Here is a 26,715-nt window from a genome sequence, read left to right as displayed (position 1 = left end):
GAACACTTCTGAACCTGTCTCTGGAGATGCAATACTGCTGTGTTGACTGGTAATGTGCACAGATAGTGTGCATATTCAAAGGCTGGCCAGCTTTATTTCTGGATTGGATTACTTTGTTGTGCAGTCCAAGTAGGTGAGGCCATATGGCTTGCAGTATATAGATTCCGCCCCTTCATTAAGACCTGAAGTATGACACTGTACATGCACAAACTAACATTCTCTCAATTACTGAGTTGTATTATTTAGATTCTGTGGGGGTCTTATAGGCAAAGATATCTGTGTTATGCTCATTAATCCCCTTTAGCATGATCGCTGCTCCTAAACCATAGACAGTGGCATATACCATTATTATCATTTCAACACATGAATTAAGTGGGTTGAATTACGGTGCCATAGCTATCTTTATCTTGATTCAATCAAAAACTCAATTACATTGGTCTGTCCATATTATTTGTTTCTTTTCTGTGGAAGGGATTCAACTTTTCTGTTTCTGGGAGAAACTTTACACATTCTGCATCATACTCTAGCATGGCCCTGGTGGACCTCAGTTGGTCTTTATCTTTGCATTCTGCTAAAATGTCAAGGATCTCCTGTACACAATTGCACTGCTGCAGAGAGAACATGGCGTCACATGGGGACTTTCTCTAGATTCTCATGTGGGTCTTCCAGTGCCTTTTCATTAATGTGAATTTCAAGCTGGAAGTATCTCTAGTTGAGCTTTCAGTTACTCTCCGGGAGATCGGGGGCACCAAACACAGATGGAATGTTGTACTGATGCACTGGAAAAGGTCAAAAGTCTTTAGAAATGCCAGCACATGTGTACAATAGATGCAACCTGACCCGTAGGTGTTAGTAATATCTAGATGAGAGATAATTGTGCATTGTCTGGGGAAAGAGAAAGTTCTATGATGTTAGCCAAATGCAGGACAACACCACACAGCCTCAATGTGCAGCTCTTTTCTTCATGGTGATGCTACTGATTGTCTGTGTTCTAAAAAACATACATTTTGAAGCATGAGAGATGTGGCGTGTCTTTTACAGGCTCTTTCATGGACTATTATCTACTTTAAATACATATATTTTCAGTATTACTTTTTTTTTATATGGAGTGGTTATAATATGAAGAGTGGATTTTGTAAGAAAAAAATAATAAATGCTGATGGGGACATGTGTAGGAATTTATTTACTGTGGTGGGATAGATTTGGCAATCATTGCTATATATTTTTTATTATTATTTATTTGTTTGGTTGATAAAATCAACCTTTCAAATTTTACGACAAGTACAAAACAATACAATACAATACAGCCTATTTAGACAAATATAAAAACATCTTACATGATATTTACATGAGTGTCATGACCGCACAGCAGAGCAAAGAATAACAACATGAAAGTTCAATACAAGTCATTTTGCCTCCAAAATGACTTAGTTCGAAAGCCAATCAAGTTAATAACAAACAATGATATTAGAAGGCTGAATACAGTATTACTGCGAATCAGGAAAAATTGTCTCCCTTCATTGCTATATCATATATTGGATGGTTCTGTTGCTGTTATCATTTTCCTTGATTTCCAAATGAGCTAGTAGAAGAGTTTAGACGTAGGGGGTCATTACAGGTGAGCTGGTCTGGAATGAAGGTGCTGGTGACAATGTTATCTGCACCTTTTCTGGACCAGCTCCCTCCATGTTTGCTGGTAGGGGCTGAAAACTACCAGCAGGTCTGACCACTCCAAAGAAAGAACCTTCACTAACCCTATGAATCAGGTGGCACCATTGACAGAGAAAACCCTTAGAGAATGCAATAATGGTCAGAAGTGGTTCACTCCAGCTCTGACCAGGTAGAAACAAGAAAAAAGATGAGCAGAAAGGAATTGAAAGAAAGAGCAGTCAGTAGAAAATAAAAATGTATGGAAATCTCTTGAGAAACTTTTTTCATTAAAAAAAATTATATTAGCAAAAAAGGTTTATTTGATAACAAAATAGCTAATGCTCAAAATAATTCCAAAAAACCTCTTCGACATTTTGAGAGACCTCAAGAAGCCTAAAGCTTTACTAGACATTTTTTTCTCCACAGAGGACTGTGAATCCTTCCAGCAAGCATTTTCTAAAAAAAATGAAAACCGCTCAGTATAATATTAGAAATAATCTAAGCAAATTAACTCATATGGGAACAGCAGTGAGTAAGAAAGCAACAACTCATCAGGAACAGCACATGTTGTCCTTTGTATCTGTCTCTCATGAAACCATGACAGCAAGTCTTAGGAATATGAGGACAACCACGTGTTATGGTGAAATACTCCCATCCAAAATTATTTTGGACAATACTGAACTATTTGTTCTATTTTTGACTCGTTTTGCCAATGCCTCTTTTGCAAGGAATGAAGTAACCGGCATATTAAAAGAATTGTGTTGGTTAAACTTCTCATCAAAAAGCCTAATGTTCCTTTTCTTTTAAAGATTGTAGACAAACGAGCCACCTTGCAGCTGCAGCAACATATGGAAAAAACGAATATCTTACATTACAGACAGTCAGGGTTTAGATCATTTGATGGTACAGAAAGTGCACTTTTAGATCTCCAAACTGAAATGCTAAAAATCGTGGATAAAAGTACCTTGGGTCTGCTGATTAGTCAGCCTTCGATCGTATGGAACATGAAAAGCTTTTAGAAACAATGAGTAGTGTGGCAAACTGTTTGGAGAATGCAACTTGCTGGCTTAATTCTTTCTTAAGTAATCGGAGGTCCAGGATTGTCTGGGCAGATCTATCCTCCGGGCTGGAACTACTTGAATGGGGAGTACCACAGGGTGCTTGCTTTTCAGCTACCCATTTCAATGTTTCACTAACTATACGGATGACCCTCATCTCCTTATGGAGCTGAGTGGCAACTGTGAAAAGGACGCAAAAAGAATTTACACAGTCTATGGAGCAATACAGAGTTGGATGGCACTCAACGGAATGTGCCTGAATGGAGATAAAATTGAGCTTTTGATCTTTGGATCCTGCCAGGCCTGTGCCAACATGTTGCTTTGATATCGAGAACCACTACATCAAAGCAGCTAACAAAGTAAAAGCATTGTGGATAACTCTTGAACCATCATTGAGTATGTCGGCTCATAATAACAGCGTTATAGGCAAGACCCAATATCATCTTAGACTGTTGAGATTGTTGAAGCCGTACAACTCTGAAATTAATTGTTCCACGCTGGTTTGTGCTGTTATAATGCTCACAATTGATTATTGTATTGCTCTATTGATCAAGGCAAATAAGGGCGGTTTAAGAAAACCTCAAATACTGCAAAATGACGCAGTTTGGACAGTGAAGAATGTGCCTAGGCACAGCCCCATCACGGCACATAGGAGGGAGATACATTGGCTAGCTGTGAAAGCCAGAATTCACGTTAAAGCCCTCACGGTCGTTCACAAATGTCTCTATGGTCAAGCACCCCAGTACATTAAAGAATGTAAATGTACAAAAGCTTGCCAGACTTACTCGGTCTGTCGATACCATGAGACTGATCTGCCCCAAGCAGGTCAAAGGGAAGGTTGTTCATTCTCGGTGCAAGCTGCACAGGAATGGAATAAAATGCTGGTTGGTCTGCGTACCACCAAAGACCCCTTGAAATGTAGGAAGCAATTGAAAACTGCCTTGCTTGAATGAAAATATTCTGGTCTGGCTATGGTCTCTTCTTTTGACTGTTCCCTGATACCTGCACAATCTGGCGCTATATAAATAAATAAATAAATAAATGAATAAATAAATAAATAAATAAATAAATAGTTCAGGACCCTACAGGCAGATAATTCACTGAAGCACCCGCACCATTAAGAACAGTGCCGTTGCTTCAGTGGGTCCAATTCCATGGAGTCCTATCAAAAATGGTAAGCCGAAGTTGTCGGTAAGTCGACGGTAGTAACATTGGCTTACCAGCAACCTCTTAATGAGACCCATAGTCTGATAATCTAGTCAAATGGTCTACCATGGTGAGATTTTGGCTTCGAGCTATTGTGGTTTACTGTAGGCAACCCTTGTTATATATGATTGAGTTCATATGTTTCTCTTTGTAATGGTTTGTACAAATATTTCCTACATTAATTTTACTAGGTGTTAATTTTGTCTTGTTCAGATCCATCTGTGTTGAATAAGAATGTTTCTAAAATGCATTCCAGTATTTGTCATGTTTGGTCTTGCTAGACATATACTATTGATTTTTCCCTAATAACTGTCCCACTAATTTGAGAGGCATGGTGTCGAAACTGATTGGCTGCTTGATGACTAGTATTAAGAGACATGTAATCAAAGTGATTTCATTATTGAAAACACATGTGTATACTTATTTATCTGTAATCATTATTTGTTGGACTGTTTGTGTGTTACATTGTAAATATTTTGTTGTGATATTATGGAAACACGTTACGTTTTTGATATATGATTAATGTGATTTTGTGTATGTTTAAAAAATCATTATTATGTAGAATATTTTTATTTTTTGTTAATTTATTTCTTGGTAATGGATATTGAGAACACTTTGTTGTGAAAACAAAAACGGGAATTCGAGTATTAAGTACATTTTGCATAACTGATCCTAAATAATTTGAATCCAATTTATCTAAGGATGTATTGTTTATGGATTTAATGATCCCTCGCGTTCCCTAAGCAACAGAGGTGCACTTTTCATTTTTGGAATGCTTTGTTCTCGTTATAACATTTCAATTGGTGCTGTGAAAAGTTCCCATTGACTGATATCAATGGAAACATCTGACAGCACCTCTTGTCTCTTCATTGTATCACCATGTTCCAATTTGTTGTTGCCACCTGAACTCTCGTAGGGGTCGGGGACAGCATTTGGAACACTCTCTGCCCTTCCATACAGAGTGCATTTACTACCAGGGGTGTTTTTCAGTTCTGTGAAAAATCTTGTACATTCAGCACTCTTGCCATTAGCCCACTAGTGCAGCAGGTTTGAGCACAAATGCAGGTGGTGCGATGAATTGCTCTCAAGGTTCTCCTACGTGGACGGCTATCCCCTCTAGAGTGAACTTGAATGTGTTTCTCTCAGTCTCAGCGTCAGGCTAATAAGTGTGCACTCAAATGCCATCTCTGTCTATGCATCACACAATACGTGTTCACTGTATTCTTTCCCACAGAGTGCCCTTTTGCTGTGTTTGCTGCCCACAAGCTGATACTTCTTATCTCATCCCTGCGGCACTCCTGCTCTGGCACAAACGAGCAAAAAGGCTTTTACTGCTGACAGTTAAGGCAGTGCTTCAACTCCGTTTTTTTTCTGTCACAATATCTCTGCAACCTTCATTTCTCAGGGTTACATTTTTGTCATTCGCAACTTAATCAAGGCATGCTGGCAACCAAATTAGAGTTGCACCCAAAGTGGACACAAATGAAATAAACACTTTTGTTATGTCGATGCATCTTTTTCGTGTTATGTTATGTTATAAAGCTTATATACTGGCCCAAAATAAAACAGAATAATAGTCTTAGCGTGCCCGGCTTGTCAGGAGGTAGGTGTATTGTATCCCCTCTGGGGATATGCAGAGGAAAATTAGTAGGAGGAATATATGAGGTGGGTGAAATGCAATAGATGTTGGGATGTGGTGATTCAGAAGCTGAGCACGAATATTTTGTGATAGCTTGCAAGTGATTGGATCCAGATCAAGGTTTCCAAAAAAGCAAGGTATGGTCTGAACTGTTTGACATCAAAGCAAGGTGTGTTCGAAACATATTATGCATCAAACGAATTGTCTAACGAAGCTGTAAAAGGGCAATAAGTAATTAATAGCACACAGTATGTGTCTTAGTTATGCACTCGACATGTGTGCCAGCTATTCAGTTACTTTGGTAAAGGCCGTTTGACCTAGCATTACCTTTTCCATGTACCAAAAGACACAACTGTATGCAATACAGCATTGTCAAGCCAGGAGGCCAGAAAGGGCACAAAGACGGTGTGAAAGGAAAATGTAGTTGGAGAACAAAGGGGCAGAAATAATATCTGCCAATGATACATTTGAAGCTATCTTCTATACTTAGTTGAGCTCATATTTTAAGTTTTTTTTCTTTTCTAATTCCTGCAGAATTGAATGATCAGGAATTTTGTATTTGGGCGGGGGTGACGGGGCTTTACTAAAGTCCACAACCTTGTTCTGTGAATGGGCACCTCCCGTGGAAATCATTTTAAACCCCACAGTTGGACCAGATGTATGCATTTTTTGTAGTAGTCTTACATACCCTCTTTAAGACACTGATACGTTATTACGAGGTTGATCCAACAGCTACTGGGACTCTTTAAGGGGTGTCCCCGATTTTCAACCCCGATGTTGCAGCACCCTTTCTATCTGCTCGTGATAGAGCTTCCTTTCTGGATCAAGGAGCCTTCATTTCCATACTGTTCCCATCAAATCACTCCCATTTCTATTAGTGTGAGGCAGTGACAGATCACAGATCAATACAATACTAGACTACTCGGAAAGAGCACAGCTAAACCGTCAAAGAGCATGGCACGAGACACTGGGGAAAGAATGTGTAACAGTGAAATATATGACTACTAAGATTCAGCAGAGGAAAACGTATTTTCCAAAAATATCGACTTGTGGACTGACCTGCAGGTAATAAGGCATCCCTGTGCATCTCTCAATCAAAGGATTCAGAATATAAGGTTGAGCAGAGGTATAGTATTAGCATTGGCAGCACGGAAACTGAATAATAAACAGCTTCTTACAAGTGCATGTATTGCCAACCTAGTCTATCTTACCATAAACTTAATTATCTCAAATTTCTCCCTTGGGCTGTTCTGAGCACAGATCTTTCTTTCATATTTGCTTTTCTTTTCAATTCACTACAAATTGATTGTTTGCATTCGCCAAGAAAATAACATCCATCTAGCTGGGTCGTATTATATTCCATTGAATGGCTACCCTCAATCACACATGGCCTGATGTCTACGTGGAAATGCTGTTCTATAGGTACAGCAGAAACAGTTTGAATTCGTGGCATCGGTTGTGTTTGCATGCTGCTTAAATATATACACATATCAGAATGCATGCATATGACGAGGCGGTGGCTTATTGACTCTGCGTGTGTGTGTGTGTGTGCATATCTGTGCGTGCGTGTGTGCTTGTGTGTGTGTTTCCATTTCGAAAGCAAAGACACTGTAACAATTACGAATAATGTGCCATATGTAATGGATAACGGTTTGTATTTTCGCTTAAACCAGATTAAGCTCTTTGAAGTGTTTGAATCCATTACTGATGGAGCCCTCATGAACAACCTGGGCAACGGTGGAAAGGTGCTCCCTAATTCCTAAAAAAAAACAAAAAAAACAATGCTATCTGATTAAATCAAGGTTCCTAACCCCATCATTTCCCAGCTAACTTATGGAGCGCTCAGCCAATGATCGTCTCTTCCATATTGTACGACCAAAGAAAGGTTTGATTGAAGGATCCCAAAACAAAATCAATGAAGACAATAAACCGATTCTGAAACCACCTATCGATCATATACATCACATATGGACGTCACAAAAGGATTAATATATAACAAATAGTTTTATTAATTCAAATTTCAACAGTCTAACACCATGTGTAATTATATTTAAAACATGCTTGTCATAGCAAGCCACAATTATATTGTAATTGTGTGGAGAAACATGCCCTAATAACAGAGCACACAAAACAATCTAATGTGTAGGTGAGGCACACAAAAAATGCGAATAAGCAAACATAAAACACAGTTTAAAGTGCTGGTAACAAAAAAGTGCATCTGGGCTTTAGAGTGCATTGACTATTCTTCAACAATCACAATTAAATCAGCTCGAAGGAGGCACTTAAGACACATCCTCCACGCTAATTTCAACATGTTTGAAGGATCAATGGTCAATGTTTTCATCAGAACTGAAAAGAATAATGAACATCTCCCTGCAGAGTAGAGTAATAGTATCTTCATGCCCACTGAACAAATTAACAGGCTATTGTTTTTTATATCAACCAAATAGAGGCTTTCAGGAAGTGTGTCTTTAATCCTGCATATGTTGTGCTTCTCCTTAATTTCAGTTGACTCTGAGCAATAATAGCCCCATTATGCCCTGTTGTGCATAGCAGCATTCTCAGTGCAGCTCCACAAATGGTCCAGCCAGTCTCTCCTGTCTTCCCTATTCTACAGCATATCTATGAGATCTCTTAGAGCTCAGTTTGACATTACTGAACAATAGGAGTGAGCAACCTGCCACTTGACTGATGTCATGGCTCATGGGATAATCTGCCTTGCAATATTTGGCAGTGCTGTGTGATCTGCAAAATTCTTAAAAGAGATTCAGGGATATCTTTGTTGAGCCAATTCAAATTGAGGGACACATTGGAGAGCATCAACAGTCAATTCACAGACCACAATTCTTTGAGGAGATTTGGTGGACTATTGTAAGGCCCATCTCAATTCCAGTTCCGCTTTGGATTGCAATACTCTATGATCAATTTAGTTTTTGGAATTCTTTCTCTTACCTTTTATACCCCCACCCTGTTCATTAAAACACTTTGTGATTGTTAGTATTTTAAATTCCCTTTCCTTTTAACTATGCCAAAGCATTATCGTGGACATTTTCAGATTGTTTTTTCATTTCTAATCACTGTATGGTGAATCTGAAATTCAATCTATGGTCCCTTTCAGAGTTGTTGAACCCTACCATTATATGACACGAGTGTGCCAGTGGTTCTGGACATAAAACAGGTCAAATTAAATGAAAATCAACCTCTTGTCAGGGCATTTCAAGGCTGGTAATGGCCTGCTTTCACTCTGGCATCAGCAAAAGCTCAGGGCTGGTACTGGCCCTGGTACACCCAGATGGGCGCCGCTATAGCAAATTGAAAAGGGACTGTGTCCCTTTTCTATTTGTATGGCAGCCCAACAGGGAGGACCTGCAGAGTGAGAGATAGGTGAGTTGGGTATGGAGGGGCAGAGGTACCCGCAGCACCAAAAATAAATAGTGGCACTTAGGGAAGCGCCTCGGGTGGCCGATAAAATGTGGGTGGTAGGTTAATCAGCAATTCACGCCTGCATTTTCAGCCACCTGATTAGCTGTGCACCCTTCCTCAGATGCAAAATGCATTTGTTGAACTAAATAAGCTCTTCAACATTTCTTCCAATGCAATGGTTATCGTGAAAAAAATATCTGCATATGCAGGGATGGCTAGTGTTAGAAACATGAAAGAGCATAAAGACCTGAAGACTAGACACAAATGGGGCCCAGAAGAATCTGGGGTAATCTCATTGGAATAAGGGGACACATTAAAGCAATATTGATTTACAAAGTGTAAACATGCCTAACTATTAATCAAGATTTCTATGAAAAAAGCAATAATCAGATACATTCTGTGCCCATTATATTACGGTAAGAAGAAGCACCTTCTCATTAATAAAGTTAGGGATACAAATAGAATACAACAGTTTAACAAAGCATCTACATTGAAAGTCTTTAATATGCATTATAGTACAACAGAAAATGTTTATCTTCAGACAAGTAGAAATTGTATATTAATGAAGAAGACTCCCAAATATTAAAACTGAGCAGAGGGAGACTTTGAAAATTCCCACCCAAATAGAAGTTCACAAATCTATTACATTTTTAAACCAACCTGTGTCCTAATGCTTTTATCAGACAGTTTTAAAAACAATTCAGCAAAGTACTGTTGGGTCATCGTATAGACCTCATGATCTCCTTCCAATTGTCTGGTACTATTTTCCAATTTATGAGTCAGTCCACCTAAGTGTTACCGCAAGGACAGAAAAATATACTGAGCGCAGTGTGTCATATCAACTATAGCACTTCAAAATGTAGATGGTAAGATATTTGATAACGTTCTCACAAGAGTATTTGTAAGGTTTTTAAATGATTTGTTGATTTTACTGACTATATTTTAAGATGTTTCCTTAATATGTATTTTTAAAATGTATACTTAAGGGAATTCGTATGTTCCTAACTAAGTCTGTACTGGTAGATTCAGTTCATTTTAGTATTAGGATAAGTATTGTGATGAAAGGCATTTGATAATCAAAGGTAAATGTCCCACCTACTTGAAAAGATTAAGTGGTTTCTTAGACCCCATCTATCCTGATGTCCATGGAGGATAAGACAGATATTTTCCAGCTGGGTTGGGGCTTCATCCATGACTCTCTCAATATTATGTGTTTTGATTATTTGTTTTTAAGATGGGTTTTTGCAGGTGAACATAGTCCTACTTCATGTGTGAGGGTCATCAGAGGTCTCTTAAGAGGTGAGGTTTAGATAGCTCACCAGAGATGGCTTTTTCCCCTGTTTGCCAATACCAATGGAACCTTTGACAAGCACAAAGTGAGCAAAGATGTTCCAGAAATAAAATGCGGGTGAAAGGAAAACAAATTCTGAATGTTCACAAATGATGTGTATCTTTCCATTACAAACACATATGGCTACATAATTTAGCTATTTCGTGAAGGACCTATACACATATAACCTCACTGATGAGGCCCAACAAGGCTGAAACACATGCATGGGGTTGCTGTTGGTACTCTTGTTCAAAGGAGGTCTCCCTGGCATTTCGGTGCTGTACTGCCCTTGTAGGCGGGACAAAGACGGACATGCAAATGGTTATTCCTCTTTTTTGAAAAGTACAGTGAGCAAAAAGAAATAGCTGTGGACTCTCAAAGTGGGAAAAAACCACAGAACATATTATCATGCCGTGTTCTATCTAGAGAGGGACGTGTGCTACCTTTTTTGTAATTTTGCAAGGAACTTGGGGTTGGTCACCTAAGTTACCTGAGGAACCAGATGTAGACCCCTTGCTCACTGTGCTCAGAGAGACACAGCTCGACCTCACTGATGAGGCCCAACAAGGCTGAAACACGTGTATGGGGTTGCTGTTGGTACTCTTGTTCAAAGGCGGTTTACCTGACATTTCGGTGCTAGACTGCCCTTGTGGGCGGGACAAAGACTGATATGCAAATGAATATTCCTCCTTTGTGAAAAGTACAGTGAGCAAAAAGCAATGGCTGCGGAAAAAATACACAGACAATGTTATCATGTCTAGAGAGGGGTTCCTGCTAACTTTCTTGTAACAAATATGACACAATCCTATGTTATAGAGTAAAACATTTTCAAAGTCAGAGATCTAAAATGTGCTCTTTTCAGCTAAGAAGTTTTCTCTAATAACATAGCCACATTTTAAAGGGACTAAAAACTCTAGATGTTGCTCCAAACATTTCAAATCAATCCTCAGTGACTTTGCAAGATGGAGAAAACAAATAATGTTTTCAATTGTAAAGAATGAACATCAAAGCAGACCTATTTAAACTTCAAAAATAGGTGACCGATTTCCTTTAGGGGTGGCAAAAGAACAATGGTCTCCAGAGCAATCAATACAGCTCTATTGGGAAGAGGTGGACTGCACACCCCTCCCCTTCTTAGGTATTTCCAAACAGCACATTTCAGAAAACTCAGAAAATGTTGACTCTGGGAAACAACCGTGGACTATGGACATGCACGTGGGAAGGGACCATCTCTGTAAAATAATATTGCTGCCCAAACATTTGTACTCCCATCTCTTTACATTGATCCAGTAAGAATGTCAGTACTTTAGATTTGGGACAAACTAGCACGTTCTTTGAGACTGTCCTCCCCCTTCATATACTCTGATCGATGGTAATTCTATTTTCTATGTGGCTGCATCAGAGAATTCCTTTTGAAATGTGGGAAAATAGAAGCTGGTGCATCTCACATTTGTTTTATGAGGATGCAGTTAGTGATTTTAGGATTGCAACGCAATCCATCAGACTTCCGTATTTGCAATTACATCACTGGGTTTTTTACTCGACCAATAACATGGAGCTGCAACACACCTCCTTCACCTTGAAAACATTTTGGCCAGCAATGTCTGTATTAGTAGCCTCACATCAAATAATTCTATAATTGCCAAACCTTCACAGGACCAACCAACTTGCAGATAAATTGGGAAGCCACATCCTGACCCAGGCATAGATATTTGGGTTTGTGACCTGAAAAACATTTGGATATGTGCCAAGAACTCAACACAGTGGGGCTGATTCATGGAATTTGTGTGCCGAAAAACGGGGATTTGTGTGCCATTCTGCCCACAAATCCCCATTTGTTAAACAGGGATTTGCGGGCAGAATGGCACACAAATCCCCGTTTTCCGGTGCACAAATTCCATGAATCAGCACCAGTGAGTTCCAATTCCAATTCCTTGGAATTGGTCAATACATTAATATATCGGTGATACATGGCACTCGAAATATTAGATCAAATCTCAACAAATGCTTCAAATAAATGTTGTAATTAATGTGGAGAGACTCTTAGAGTTAAGGTGGGAATGACAGACATTACAATCATTCTGTGAGAAAGTCCTGTGAGTAGTCTCAGATATGCTCGATGAACATTTTCCCTGGGACAATGTGGTGTTTCGTTGTGGTTTACAAATGAAGCAGATATTGGCATTACACACACTTATGGGAAAGATTGCCACCACCATGATTTTGGAAGTCACGCTTGTACGGGGGCTTATCTGGCTGAAGTGTAGACCATGCATATATTTAAATATGTAGGCAGAATATTTTGATGACAAACTGACATCAAATAATTAAGAAACTACTGCAATAAATAGTAATAAATGGTGATCCGACCAGGCCTGCCTGATCGAGGAACACAGGTAGGCATTGTGACTTGAATGTTTTAGAGCTCTCAACTTGTTTTTATATTAATGGTAGATCAGGAAGTCTTGCTCTACTGAGTATGAATATAAACTACCTTGGAGCTGTTTTCGCCCCAATGCTTAATTTCCTTGTCTTTTAGGAATGTTATCTTGTGCTCCTTGTAGGCCCACTCCCCGATTTACACGTCCAAAATACAAAGAATAAGGCACACCCCAGTGGGTAATGAGACCAGGAGAACAGACTGCAAGATTTTAGTTGTTTATGTAAAATTGGCATCCAGAGAACTCTGCTGCCCGAGAGCGCTCTGGCAAACATTACAAATGTGCCAGTTTATGAAGGTAGAAATCAACACAAATGACATCATGCTATAGGGGACTACATGGACACAGGATTGGATAAAACATTTGGCGACCTATGTCTTTGATGACGTTGCTCCCGCTGGATTGGTTGTTCAGTTGGTGGGAGGGCGCATGTCACGAGGTCCAGTTGCCTGTTTCGGGGTGGGGTGAGGGTCAGGTCACGATGAAGCAGAGCAGACACTAACTAATCTAACATAACATATTGCTTTGAGCATTCACTAAATAACAGTCACTAAGGCTCCTCTGAGCAAATCATTATACTCTATAAATTGTAGGTTTATGATAACACCATTATTCACTGGGGGCTTGTGGGGCTCATCAGGACTTGGGGGTCTTGGTCTGGGTGGGATCATCGATCATGGGGGTCTGAGCACATCAGAAGAACTAGGGGGCATGCTGGCATTTGTTGGTTCTAAGGTGCAATATAATGTGACACAGGTTGGCTTTGGTTAGTTGGGGAACACTGGGGTGGGCATCACACCAAGGTTACACGTCTGGTACATCAAGCGAATACCTAGCGGGCCATGGGGTTATACTGGCAGTCATTTTCCAATAGCAGGGGTAAGAGGGCACAGGCAGGTTTGTGGAGATGGATGGGCTGCAAGACGTGGATCGAGTCCGTTCACGTACAGGACAGTGATCTCAGAGGAAGGGTGAGGCGTTACATTTATTTTGTTGCAATTACCTTCGGGTCAAGCGTGAGAATGGAGCTGCAAGGCTTTCAGACTCAGGGAGAAAAGGTGGGGGCCTTGGAGCGCGCTGTGTGCGGCGCTGCAGAGTGGAGAGAAGCCTTTTCGTATTATCGCAGTGAAGCCTAGTCCAAAGATGGAGTCGAGGGTGCCCAAAATGGATACCAACTGTCTCTGCAACAGCCTCCCCTATGTCGTCATCAGCACGGGGGCTGGTTATGCACACAGGGGCGAAGGGAGCGTCCCCCACTGTTGGTCGAGCAAGTGATGCATCTTGAACTGAATGGGTGAGAGGGGGGCCTGAATGGCCCGCCACTCCCACACATCCTCCTTGCCTGGTTATGACACTCATTCCATGGACAATGATCAAGGGCATGTTCTCTCTTTCCATTGAGTGTACTAGGTTTTTAGCCACAAATATGAAAAGGTGATGTCATTAGGAGTATATTGACATGTCATATTCTGCTTTTGACATACTAGTGAATTGGTTAATTCCATGACATGCTTCATTAAGAAATGTCAATGAATACTTTTGATGAAACAAATATGGAAAACTTCAATGAGGGGTACCTGGTAATTGCAAAAATATTAAGAGGTCAACATAGCTAATCAGTCAGTCAGATAACTTTATTCTGATATAAAATATATTCCTTCAAAGTAAAAACAATTGATAAAAAACATGTAACAATAAAAACATGTAATTAAAAGTGAAGCATATTAGAAAAACTATCTTTGAAAGGATCATACAGCAAGTATATATTTAATTAACGATTTCCTAATGTTCAGGGCACATAGCAAATATTGGAGCAAACTCAAAGCCTCTAGGGGAGTATTCACTGATAGAATAAAAATCATGGCTGGCCTACATTGTCTAAAATACAAATTCTGTAATAGGAAGTGTACTGCTCTTCCCCTAAAAATGACTTGTAAACTAGACAAAAAAATAAAACGTGCAAATGACCTTTGGTATCGGCATCAAAGAACAAGTTGTCTTATTCATTATAGGGTGGCAGTTGGTCTATTGGCCACAGCAAAGGTGGTGGCCGAATTGGTTAGACCCAAAACACATTTGAAAAAGCGGTTCTCTTCTAGTTGTAAGCCATTGCCCATAAACTTGTGCCATAACTGCTCACTGATTTAAACTCTGAGGTGTAAACTTTCCACGTTAAGCCCACTGGCTGTGCTTTATACAACTTGGCAAAGCGTCATACACCAACACATGCCTATGACATTTTGTTTTTAGACTGCTGCATGTCAGAAGCCACGTTCAACTTAGAGTTGAATTTAAAACCCTGCTAATCACAACTCAAACAAACCTGCCTGGGTCAGGCCCCATAATAAAAGGCTGAAATATTACATTTCTTGTGACCTGCTTGTCAAACCATGATAGATGATTTCAAAGCCTTGATGGATAGATCAAGAGTGGAAATGAAATAAATGCAGGCTGTGAAGAATGTCTGTAATGAGAGAGGAGTTCTTACAAGTAGAACAGTATTGTTGGTATACATCAGGACTGGTGTTTAAATACCACTCAATTTTGGTGCATCAACATTAAGTTCCATCAGTTGCTTAAAGACATTGTTAACATATAAAGAAACAACAAAGGGGCAAGGACACAGCCCTTGCGGACACCAGCACCCACAAGTGAATCTCACATAATGACAAAAATAAGCATACCCATTGGAAAGAAGTACAGGCTCCTTTTTGCCACCTTTTGAAGAGACTTAAGTTGGCATTACCATTATGGGTGATTGACATATTTTGAGTATAAGCTGCTATATTATACATGTGCAATATTTTGCTCCACTCCTTTGAGCTGAAATAGCACTAGGTCATAGAGATCACCTTCAATCATCTGCTATTTAGTTTTATTAAAAACTGAAAGTATAAAAAAGGATGTCTATCTTAGGTACAGGGACTGAATATAATATTCTATCTCCGAGTTATTATAAGATATTTCTCTGCAACTAATAATTGTTATTGTCACTAAATGATGTCGATCTCTATTTTAGACAGCTATAATTATTACAGTTTTTCTTTTATTACGTGCTTAATACCAACAAGCGGTTTCTAACTTCAGGACTCAAACCTGTGTTCTGCTGTGTTGTCTTGCTTCCAAGACAAACGCATTGCCCCTGAGATAGCCTTCCTCCCCAATGATTGAACTCTCTTCTCTCAAAATAATTCATATACATTTTCAAACAACAAACATCTATTCTGTCTTAACACAAAAAGAATGCAGCACAAAGTTAGAGCCGCTGAATTTGTATCTGTTGATACATCCCAAGAAGTCTTAGACCATTAATAAATGAACGTTGGAAGCGGTAAAACATCAAATATTTTGGAATATTGGAAGTTTGACCACAATGCCTTTTTCTCAAAAACCACCTGATTTTATGTGAAGTGAATCCCATATATGCTAGAGTGTTATCATGTGATATTGCAGTAAGTGGTAATACTGCATACAGTAATATGACATTCCCTAATGAAGTCCAATGGGACGCCAAAATGAGGAATAACTGGAGGATACATTTGCCTGAATCATGCAGCCCGTCCCCTTCACTCCATGTTTACTGCATGCAGTAAAGGTACACGAATTTGGTGGTATTGCCAGAGGTAATGTGTCCAAACTCAAAATATAGCCCTAAGGCTTATTCATTACAAGCAACATACATTTTTCCCCAAAACAAAAAGATGGCACACTTACTTACCAACACTGAATGAACTCTCCTGCCGCCAAAGAAGTCTTAGACTTTTTCTATGTGGGCAACCTCTATTTTTCATCTAACTGAAAATAATCCAATCTCCTCCTACCCCCTAGTAATTCTAAGACATTCTGTACGCACAGCAACACGCTTTTTGTCTCATCACAAAAGATGGGTGAACTCAGTTATAGCCAGTGAATGTAATCTCATCCTCCCTCCAAAAACATTCTTAGACTTTTTCTTTGCTAAGAGGAAGTACTTTCACCACAAAAATTTGGGACACCCAGACGCTGATTGTTCTCTCCTGCCTCCAAAGAATATAAAGATATTTTTGAATTAGGTTTTGAGGTAAAATTGCTGATATTGCATTACTGCCAAAACAAATGTCAGTAAGGAATTTACCACCAAATAGTACTGCCAAGCCCCTATTGAGACACTTTGTTTTGTCACAAAACATTGAACACCCTGTTACCACCACTGAATGTAAGCTACATTTACAATGGCATTTTCTTGAAAGGCACAAGTAGTTTGTCCTTTCAAAAAATGGCACTCAGTTGCACACACTGAAAGAACGTTCCTACTTGCAACGAATTGTAAGATTTTCCCAATTTCTTGTATTTTCTCTTCTCACACAAATATGACATGCACAGAACAGACATTGAACTCAATCTCTTACATGCAAAGAATTGTACGATTTTTTCTTTGCAAGCAACAAGTTCTGCAGTCGCCAAAAAGGATGTTTCAATCAGTTACAACTGAATGTAATTCCCTGCCTCCAAGGAATTCTAAGACTTATCTCTGCAGCCTTTATTTTCTCTTTTCACAAAAAAAGACTCAGTTATGGACAATGAGTGCTGTTCCTGTCTCGTTATGTTTTCTTCTCAAGCCAAAAAATGTTTTCTCTTGTCACAAAAAAGATGACACGCATAATTATAAAAACAGAATGCTCTGTCCTGACTGTGAATAATTGTAAGAATGTGTATTCGCACACAACAAGTATTTGCTTTATTTTCTCCAGAAAACAACAGCCCACTCATTTAAAGAGACTGCATGTAAACTCCGGCTCTAAGGAATTTGGCTCTGAAAATAGTATGGGCCTCATTAGGACCCTGGCAGTACGGGATCAACGGCGCCGTAAAAGGTGCCGGCACCGTTTACCCCATACCGCCTCATTACGAGGTCCCCTCGCCGGACCCAGGAAGTAACGCCTGGTCAAACCAGGCATGCTTACCGGGTCCCGGGGGGGGGGGTGTAGAGGGAGCAAACAACGCACAACTCGTAATGGCCCGTTGTTTGCTCGCTCTCCCTTTCCCATTCAGCCCTATGGGGGCTGGAATGGGAATGGGGAAGGACCGGGTCCGGGTCCTTGGAGGGAGGAATTACCGGGCCTTCCGAACTCGGAATGGCCCGGTAATTCCTCATTCTGAGGACCCGGACCCAGACGCGATTTCGGCGGCAGCCATCCCGCCAATAGCGCCATGGCTACCGCCGAGGTCGTAATGAGGCCCTATGTTTTTTTATCACCAAAAGGTGGTCCCTCAGGCACAGAGACACAGTAAACTCCCCTGCTGTCAACAAAGAATTTTGTAGAACAACTAATTCATAACACAGGTAAGATATCATTATGCTAAACAGTACAAAGGTTTTACACAAATATTATGTCACTGAGAAAAGTAACAACCCCTAATATAAATTGACCCATAAAGGGCCAAAGTTCAAAGTCTAACCATGAACATGAACTGGATTAAAAGACCTGAAGTAAGTTAAAAAATAATATACTGTTCATGGAAGGTAAATGTATCTAACACACTTCTTTTGATGCACTGCTTTGGATTACCTGGGCTGGATGCATGGCTGGTCCTTCGTGACTTGACGAACAGGTGGAGCATATGGGCTGGGTGCATGGTTTGCCTACGCTGGCTGCATGCATAGTTGGCCATCATAGACTGGGTTCCTAGTTTCCCCTCCTGGGAAGGATGCACAATGGGCCCTCCTTGGCTTTGTGCATGGTGCACCGGTCAAGTGGTTTGCTATTGGTGGTGCAGGGTTTCTCTCCCTTGAAAGAAGCTTTCCACCAGCAGGACTCAGAGATGTCTCTCCTCATCTCCCTCTCTCTCTCTCTCTCTCTCTCTCTCTCTCTCTCTCTCTCTCTGTGTCTCTATCTCTCTCTCTTTGTCTCTCTTTCTGTTTCTATCTCTCTATTCGTCTATCTCTTTCTCTTCCTGTGACTTTGGCCAATACCTAGGATAAGAGCCCTGCAAATCACAGGTAAGGAACTCACTGTGCCCATGTGTAATTCCCTCCATACTCTGTTTCTCCTTCAACACAGGATAATCCTAACCATCTTCCTGCTGGCCTCTCTTCACATTCCCCCTCTTTCTTGGGATAGCCTTGTTTCTTACACTGCTCACTTCTTCTCTCCCCCACCTCCTACTTGGCCTTATCTCCTCCATCTCAATCCTCTCTCTGATTACCTTCTCCTTTCATCTTTCTTAGACTATCATTGCTTAGACTTGCCTCTTCTACCTTCCAGTGATCTTCTGTTCTTTCACTCTTCCAGCAACCTCTCTCTTTTCCCTCACATTCATTTATGTTCCCAACTTTCCCTCCTCTACCAGCAACCTCTCCTTGCTCCCTTCACTTTCCTTCACTAGATGTTCTTACACTCCTCCTCCTCCAGTAGTCTCTCCATTTACAATCTGTCCTGTTCTCCCTTTCATCCTCTGTCATTTTTCCCTCAGTGAACTCTAAACTTCAACTTCTCCTTAGCTGGAATGAGGAGAGACAGCCTCTCATATTGTCCGCAGACTAAGTGCCCTCCTCCTTGTAAGCCGAGGCACTCGTGCTCTTCCCTGCAGTTCTCTAGCAGATATTAAGGATGGGTAGTTCAATGCTCAGGTGAAAGGCCTTTAAATGTAAACAACCTATCTTGGATCGTAACCATGCAGCATGGAAGTGTAGAAGTGGAAGCGCGTTTGGTGCGAAGGATATTGCCATTTTTCCACAGTATGACACATTTTATGAAGGTAAGATGTTTCAAACATTTTTATGACTATAGTCTGCTCATTTATTCTCTGTAGTTTTTTAATGGATGTGTTGTCAACCTCCTGATAAGGGCACATTAGTATTTTGTAGGTGGACGGCCTCTTGCTGGATGGTAGGAGGGAGAGGTTTCCCACTAAATGATTATTTTGACAATACATGCATAAGACAAATACCGTTCCCTGTATATGCCCCTTCCTATCCATTTCCTGTGAGGAAAGTAGTTGCCCCTTATGGGTTACACTTCCCTTTTGAATCCACTCCAGGTTTTTGGTTTAAGAGAAGGAGGATATGTGGCATATATAGTCAAGAACCTTAGTTTTGAGTCTTCTTTTTTAATGTTGTAAAGGACCAGATGGTGTCCTTTCTAATGCTTGTCTTCTCACCTCTGTTATAATGAAAACAAAGCAGGAAGACTCTGTGCATGGAACCACGTAACATCTGAATACTGCACCGAACATATGAGAAATGGTATGCATTCAGAAAACCGTATCGAATGTACCCCTGCACCGACGTGCTTAAAGGATGTCGGCATACACCATTGGACATGGAAGAGCTGTAAGTGTGAACCAATGAGAATAAAGTGATGTCATACGGGAAAGACACCATGACACACAGAAACGATATAGGAATACTTAAAGAATGAAGGTGTAATCCAAGTAACAAAGTTATCTATTATAAAGAGATGAAGAAATCACCTATGCTGAGAAAACGAATGAGATGAAGACTAACAAATGTATATATGCAGAAACACAAGGTAGATGAGTTACATAGAATCATACTGCAGTAGAAACTATAGCATGAGTAAAGCGGCCATGATGAGAAGATGGATGTCACATCGTGTCAAAACTACCTCAGAGACAAACCAGGGCCGCAGATCAGAAACGCTGCAGAAACCAAATTCATACTAGGAACAAAGAATATCTGTTTTTCTTAGACTAAGGATGACACAGCAATAAATAACTGGAAAGCACACAGGGAGTTAACCGGGATAATCTTTGATTGAAGTGCACGTTTCTCTTAAGCTTAAGCAGAAGCGAAAATATCTGCAAGTGACAAGTATTGAACAATCAGAGGTGAAGAAAGCACATGTAAGACAGAGTAACCAAGTCTGCAGAGGCCAAGAGGAGTAATAGCATGCAGTAAAATTAAATAAAATAACAGTAAATAATAGGTTAAAATGGACCGACTCGTGGTCTACCGACAATTGTTGCAAGACTCGAAAACAAGACCTATTCATTAAGCCTCAGACGGAGATAGTGGAGTACCCTGACTCCCTTAAAAGGCAGATTTGATAAAGACAATCCTGGTGCAAGTGGAGGAAAGATATGCAGGACCCTTCAGAAACCAGCTAAACCATCACTGGAATGTCATATGCAATATATTCTAAGCATTCATTTAAATGTTAAGTATGCATAAGTAGATTTCTGTGAATAAAGAAGCAAACATTGAGAGAGAATGTGAACGTAAGGAAGACGGTGATGCATTATAGTAATATTTCTCCTCTGAAAGACTAAGGGCCTCATTACGACCCTGGCGGTAAGGGGTTTACGCCAGCGTTAGCTGCGCCGACCCCTTACTGCCAATTACGAGGTCCCTTAGCGCCATGGCGCTTTTAACACCTGCTTTTAGCAGGTGTTAAAATCCATGGCGCTAAGGGACCATGGAGTTAATTACGCCACCGTAATTTACAGTGGCGTAATTAACGCCTTCCCCACTCCCATTATGCCCTATGGGGCAAAAATGGGAATGGGGAAGGGTAAATGGGGATTGGGGACTTACCGCCCCCGCCAACCTCGGAATGGGGCGGTAAGTCCGCCAACCACCATGGCGTAAACGTAGTTTACGCCATGGTGGTAAAGTCACGGCCCAGGCGGTAACTTACCGCCTGGGTCGTAATGAGGCCCTAACTGAGTTAAGGAATTTGGAAAATCAGAGCGATGATGGTTAACACTGAAATACATTGAGGAAAGTGACCAAAAAAGGAACAAAACTGACATTATATTTTCATGAGTGCTTGATGGTAATATCCTAGCCTATTTTCATCAGGTATGGAAACCTGCACAAATATGTCTAAATAAATCAGTGTCGGAATGTACCTGTAAGTAAACTAGAGATTGTGCTTAAGCCTAATTAATTTTTTTATATTTACTTAGGGAATATTCTGAAAGATGATTTTTATTTAAGCATATTTTATTTTGTTATGTATATTTACCTAGGGAATATTCTGAAACAAGATTTTTATTTAGTGGCAAGACCATCAAAACTGCAAGTCCAGCTCTTTCTTATTTCAGTAGGAGTTAAGCATTGAGTGGGAGCTTTAAAGATTGATCAACTAATTTCAGCATTTCAGATGGAAGGAGCATTGTTACATTTACTAAATTCAACAAGAATACAAATTAGAGTCAAATGACTAAACAAGACATGAAGGAAAAAAGGATTGGTTGGAGGACAATGATTGTGTCGACAGTGAAGGAAATAAATCTATGATTTATTTATTATTTATTTATTTGCATTTGTAAAGCGCGCTTGCCGCCCATAAGGCATCAAGGCGCTGTTACAGAAAATGAAGGAATTATGATTTACAGACAGGTGACTGAAGGTCTCATAGTTGCACAGGAACAAGCACAGATGCAGGAACTGACATTTGCATATTCATGGTGGAGCGAGAGGCAATTTAAACAAAGAGCCTGGTTTTGATGGCTTTGCGAAAAGCTTGGTGTGACTCGATCAATCTTAAATGGGGTGGGAGTACGTTCCAGTGCATGGCTGCCTGGGTGGGGAAGCTGGAGCCACCAGCGCGCACCTTACGCGTTGTGGGCGTGACAATCATATTGGCATAGCACGCTCTTAAGGGTCTTGTGGCAGTGTGCTTGGTGATTCTGTGTGTCAGGTATGGAGGGGCAAGTTTGTGAAGGCATTTGTGTGTGAGGGCGAGAGTTTTGAAGACAATTCTCTCTTTGACAAGGAGCCAGTGTGCCTGTCTTCTGATTTCAGAGATAAGGTCTCTTCTTGCGGTACCTGTGGCTGCCCTCAGTGCGCTGTTTTGGACTAGCTGCAATTAAGCAATGTTTTTGTTGGAGGTCCCAACGAGAAGGGCATTGCAGTAGTCTAGCCTTGACCCAATAATTGCCCTAGTAATGGTGAGGCAGTTAAGGTGGGACAGGAAGGGCCTGGCAGCATTAAGGGCGTTGGAGTAGTAGGCTGAGGATGCGGCAATGGCATTGACCTGTCTGTCCATGGACAAACCAGAGTCCAGGTAGACTCTGAGTGTCTTAACATGGTTGGAGACCTTGATGGGAATGTTGTCGATGGTGAAGGAGGCGTACTGATCTCCGAGGTTGCCCAGTGTGAAGGGTGACCCGATGAGAAGTATTTCAGTTTTCTCACTGTTCAGGCAGAGCCAATTCTCTGCCATCCATGACTGGATGGTAGAGTAGATGGTGGTGAGGGTTATGGTATAGGTTAGGTAATCGCCCGAGAGAGGGATAAGTACCTGCGTGTCATCCGCATAATTAGTATATAAGATGCCTTGGGAGTTGAGGATGCTGAACAGGGGGCTCGTAAAGAGGTTGTATAGCGTGGGCGCAATACAGGATCCCTGAGGAACGCCACATGTGTTGAGGCTGGGAGTGGCAGAGGCTGAGTCGGAAAAGACTTTCATGGCCCTTTCTTGGAGAAAGGAGGTGATCCATTGACAAGCTTTGGTGGAGAAGTTAGCTCGGGTGGCTAGGTGGTGGCCCAGAGTGTTGTGGTCCACCAGGTCAAAGGCAGCGGAAAGATCCAGGAGCAATAGGTGAGCAGGTTTGCCTGCATCTCTAAGATCGTCTATTTGGTTCTTTAAGTCTAGGAGGGCCGTTTCGGTGCCGTGTCGTGGGCGGAAGCCAGATTGCCGCAGGCCGAGGAGACGGTTATCTTCCAGGAACTGTTGGACTTGCAGGTATGCTGCTTTGTCCAAGATTTTGAGCAGAAATGGTACAGTGGTGATGGGTCTGTAATTCCCAGGGACTGATGGGTCGAGCAAAGGTTTTTTAAGGAGAGGGTGTACCCATGCTTCCTTGAGTCATGGCCTGGCTGGAAAGAGGAGTTAATAATGGCTGTTAGGAAGGGGGCTAGGGTAGATGCTGAAGAATACAGGAGGATTTAAGGAATGCAAGATGGACTTGTAGTGCCCAAATGAGTTGAAGGGGATGACAAAGGCTGCAAGAGGATTCCACCCAGTCAGGAGCATTGTTCATATGGAGGGTACAGGATTGAGAATGTATGTGCCAAAAAGGATTAAAGAGAAGGTAGGAGAAGGGAAAGGGATGACAAATGTGTGTTATACGTAGTGTCAAAATAGGATATGGCAATGACACTAAATGCAACAGACACCAAGGCTGTCGTCTCCATCCATATGGAAATCTTGAGCAGACAGGTAGAGGCTTGTGGCCTTGTGGCCATGGAACATTATAGGGACCTTTTCTTTTGGAGAAACTAGCACTTCCTTCAATATCAAGGGCATTTGTCTTCAAGCTGAGCTCTAATCCTGACTGCGGCTCTGGCTCTAGTGAGAAATCCTCTTTGTACTGACCTCTCACTGCAGATACATTGGAGAAAGTCGAATGCCGCGCTCCAACCGATGCCTCTACTTGTTGACACCAAGATGCAATAAACTAAGAGAAGGATGACTAAATCCTCCCTTTGCCCCCTTCAACTTATCCAGAATAGGACTGCAAGACTTATCCTTGGCCACAAGCCCAGGGACCGCATTGTTCCAGCCCTAAAATCTCTCCACCGGCTCCTGGTTGCTGCAAGGATAAAGTTCAAGACCCTCTGCATCATCCACAAGGCTTTCTAGGGCCTGGGCCCATGCTACATTCAACTTTCTCTCCCTAAATACCTCCCTGCTAGAGCCTTTCGGTCTTTTAGCTCCAACTCTCTGCAGATCAGATGCTTTTCCAAGCAGAGAGTGGGGGGTCGATCTCTTTCGTATGCAGTACCCTCCCCCTGGAATGGCCTACCTGCCCCTCTCAGACTTGAGCCAGAAATCCTTAAGACTCTCATTTTCTCTTCTTCCTTCTCTCTCCCCATCCTCTGCTAATGTCCCCCTCTGCTGCTTTTTGACTGGCTGCCTGATTCCTTCTGATTCGTACAGGGCACCAGGCCCTCCTCGACTCAATCTACCCCAGCACTTCGGTCTCCCTTGATCCTCCCTCCCTACCCTGCACTTGCCCTACTGGGCTCCCTCCTGCTCTACTAGCCTGGCTGGGCCTGAACCCCTATTAATCCCATTCAGCCCCTTCCTCACACTTAGCATGTAGACCTTCACTCCCCTGCACTTTCTGCATCCACTGGGACTTGTCCACCTGGCCTCATCCTGGCACTCACCTAGCCCTTGGGCCCTCTTCCCCCTTTCTCCTCCCCTTCCAAGGACTTGTATGCTCTCTACTCTGACCTGCACTTCCTTCCCTCCTAGCACTCTCCCCACCCCACTCTCCTGCACTTCTTGTTACTGCACTTGCAAGGTCTGAATGACACAATTCCTAATAGGACTGCTTTTGTTATTCTTCCTCTATCCCCCTTCATCTTCTGTGTTGTTGCATCTTGAAACACCATTTGCTGTATTGGTGCATTACAGATACCCAATGAATAAATAAAATACATAAAATGACTAGAAATCTGAGAGCTCCAGCATCTGTTCCAGTGTCTGAACCGGTGATAGCTTCCACTCCACTGGTGACTGTGAGTGCTGCTGCTTTACTGATTTTTTAAATGGACTTGCAGTTGAAAGGAGAGACTGCGGTCATGGTGCAAAAAACACTCATCTGCAGTAACCTATCACATTGCCTCATAGGTCTTTCATGAAGGATTTGAACAGTACCTTCTCTGTTTCATCAACACTGGGAGCCATGAGGGTACTGACACAAACCACTCACAAAGGCTTCATAGTCTTGTCCAGTGGATACATTGTTACTTAAAATATTTGTGTGGGAACCACTGTATTGTGGTGCTGGTGGCAGTCATGCAGCCATCTCACAGTTGCCGGGGGGCCCAGCACCATGTTAGGATTGCCGGGGTCACCCAAACTTACTGGTGTTGCAGGGCAGGACCCTGTGAGGCCATAGGGATACAGCCTGGGTGCCAGGAGCATCCTGACTGGTGTGTGCCTGGGCTCGACCTAGGGCACCAGGCTGGTCTGCAGGGCCCAGACCAGTAGGGACCTGCAGGACTGTGATCACATGGTGTGAGCCTATAGGCCACGGCTGCAGGACAGTGTTTACATGGTGAAGGCCTACAGGCCCAAAGTGAGAGACGGAAACAACTAAACTTCCATTGTTGGAGTCTGCAGCTATTTTGTGGCGCGTGCCTTCAGTTGCTCCTTTCATTAGCTCGGTGTGTCATGGCCCATCTTAAAAGGGCAATACACGTGGGAGGGACACACATCTTAAAAGGGCAATACAAATGGAAGGGTCACACATAACACACTTTACCTAGAAAATCTGTACTACTCAGAAATGGACCCACTTAACTTCATGATCCGACAGACAGCTGGATACAGAGAACATGCATATCTCTTCATCCAATTATGAATATGGTAAAAATGTATTACTAACCTATTTCATATCTGTCCTCTCAGATAATATTAGCTGACCCACTCCTTACTCAGACTTTCTCTCAGACAACATCTGTCATTGTGATAGAAATGGCTTAACTAATTTGGGAAAAACCAGCAGCATTGCATAATGTCTTAAGTGATAGGTGGACACATTTGACTTTATTTGCAGTCAACTCTTTTGCCCATGCTTTCCAAGTCACTACATGAGCGTATCCCTTTTAAGAAATACCCTAAACATCGTTCCACAAAACCATATCCAAATGAGGTTCAGAGGGTCTAACAGTGCCTCTCCTAAACTCAGTTTCAATCGACCTTGCCCCATGGCCAGTAGTCAGAGGATTCATCCAATCGAGAGAGGTGGGGGATTTAAACTATTAGACCAAAACGTCCCCCTGCGTCCCCCTGACTTTAGGTACAGCTAAATATCTTAAACTAAAGAAATTGGTCAACAGTATGTTGTCACAGGGTGAGATATCCCATCTTACTTACAGGAAAACTGAGGGGGAAAAAAGGGATCAAATTCCCATATCTCTAAGTGGTGGGCAACCACTACAGAGATAGTACAGTGGAGAGTGGATACACAAGAGCATACAATTACCAACATTTTCACATAACA

The sequence above is a fragment of the Ambystoma mexicanum genome, chromosome 8 (genome assembly GCF_040938575.1).
Source record: "Ambystoma mexicanum isolate Mex_15411 chromosome 8, UKY_AmexF1_1, whole genome shotgun sequence".
Lineage (NCBI taxonomy): Eukaryota > Metazoa > Chordata > Amphibia > Caudata > Ambystomatidae > Ambystoma > Ambystoma mexicanum.
This window is presented reverse-complemented; position numbering follows the sequence as displayed.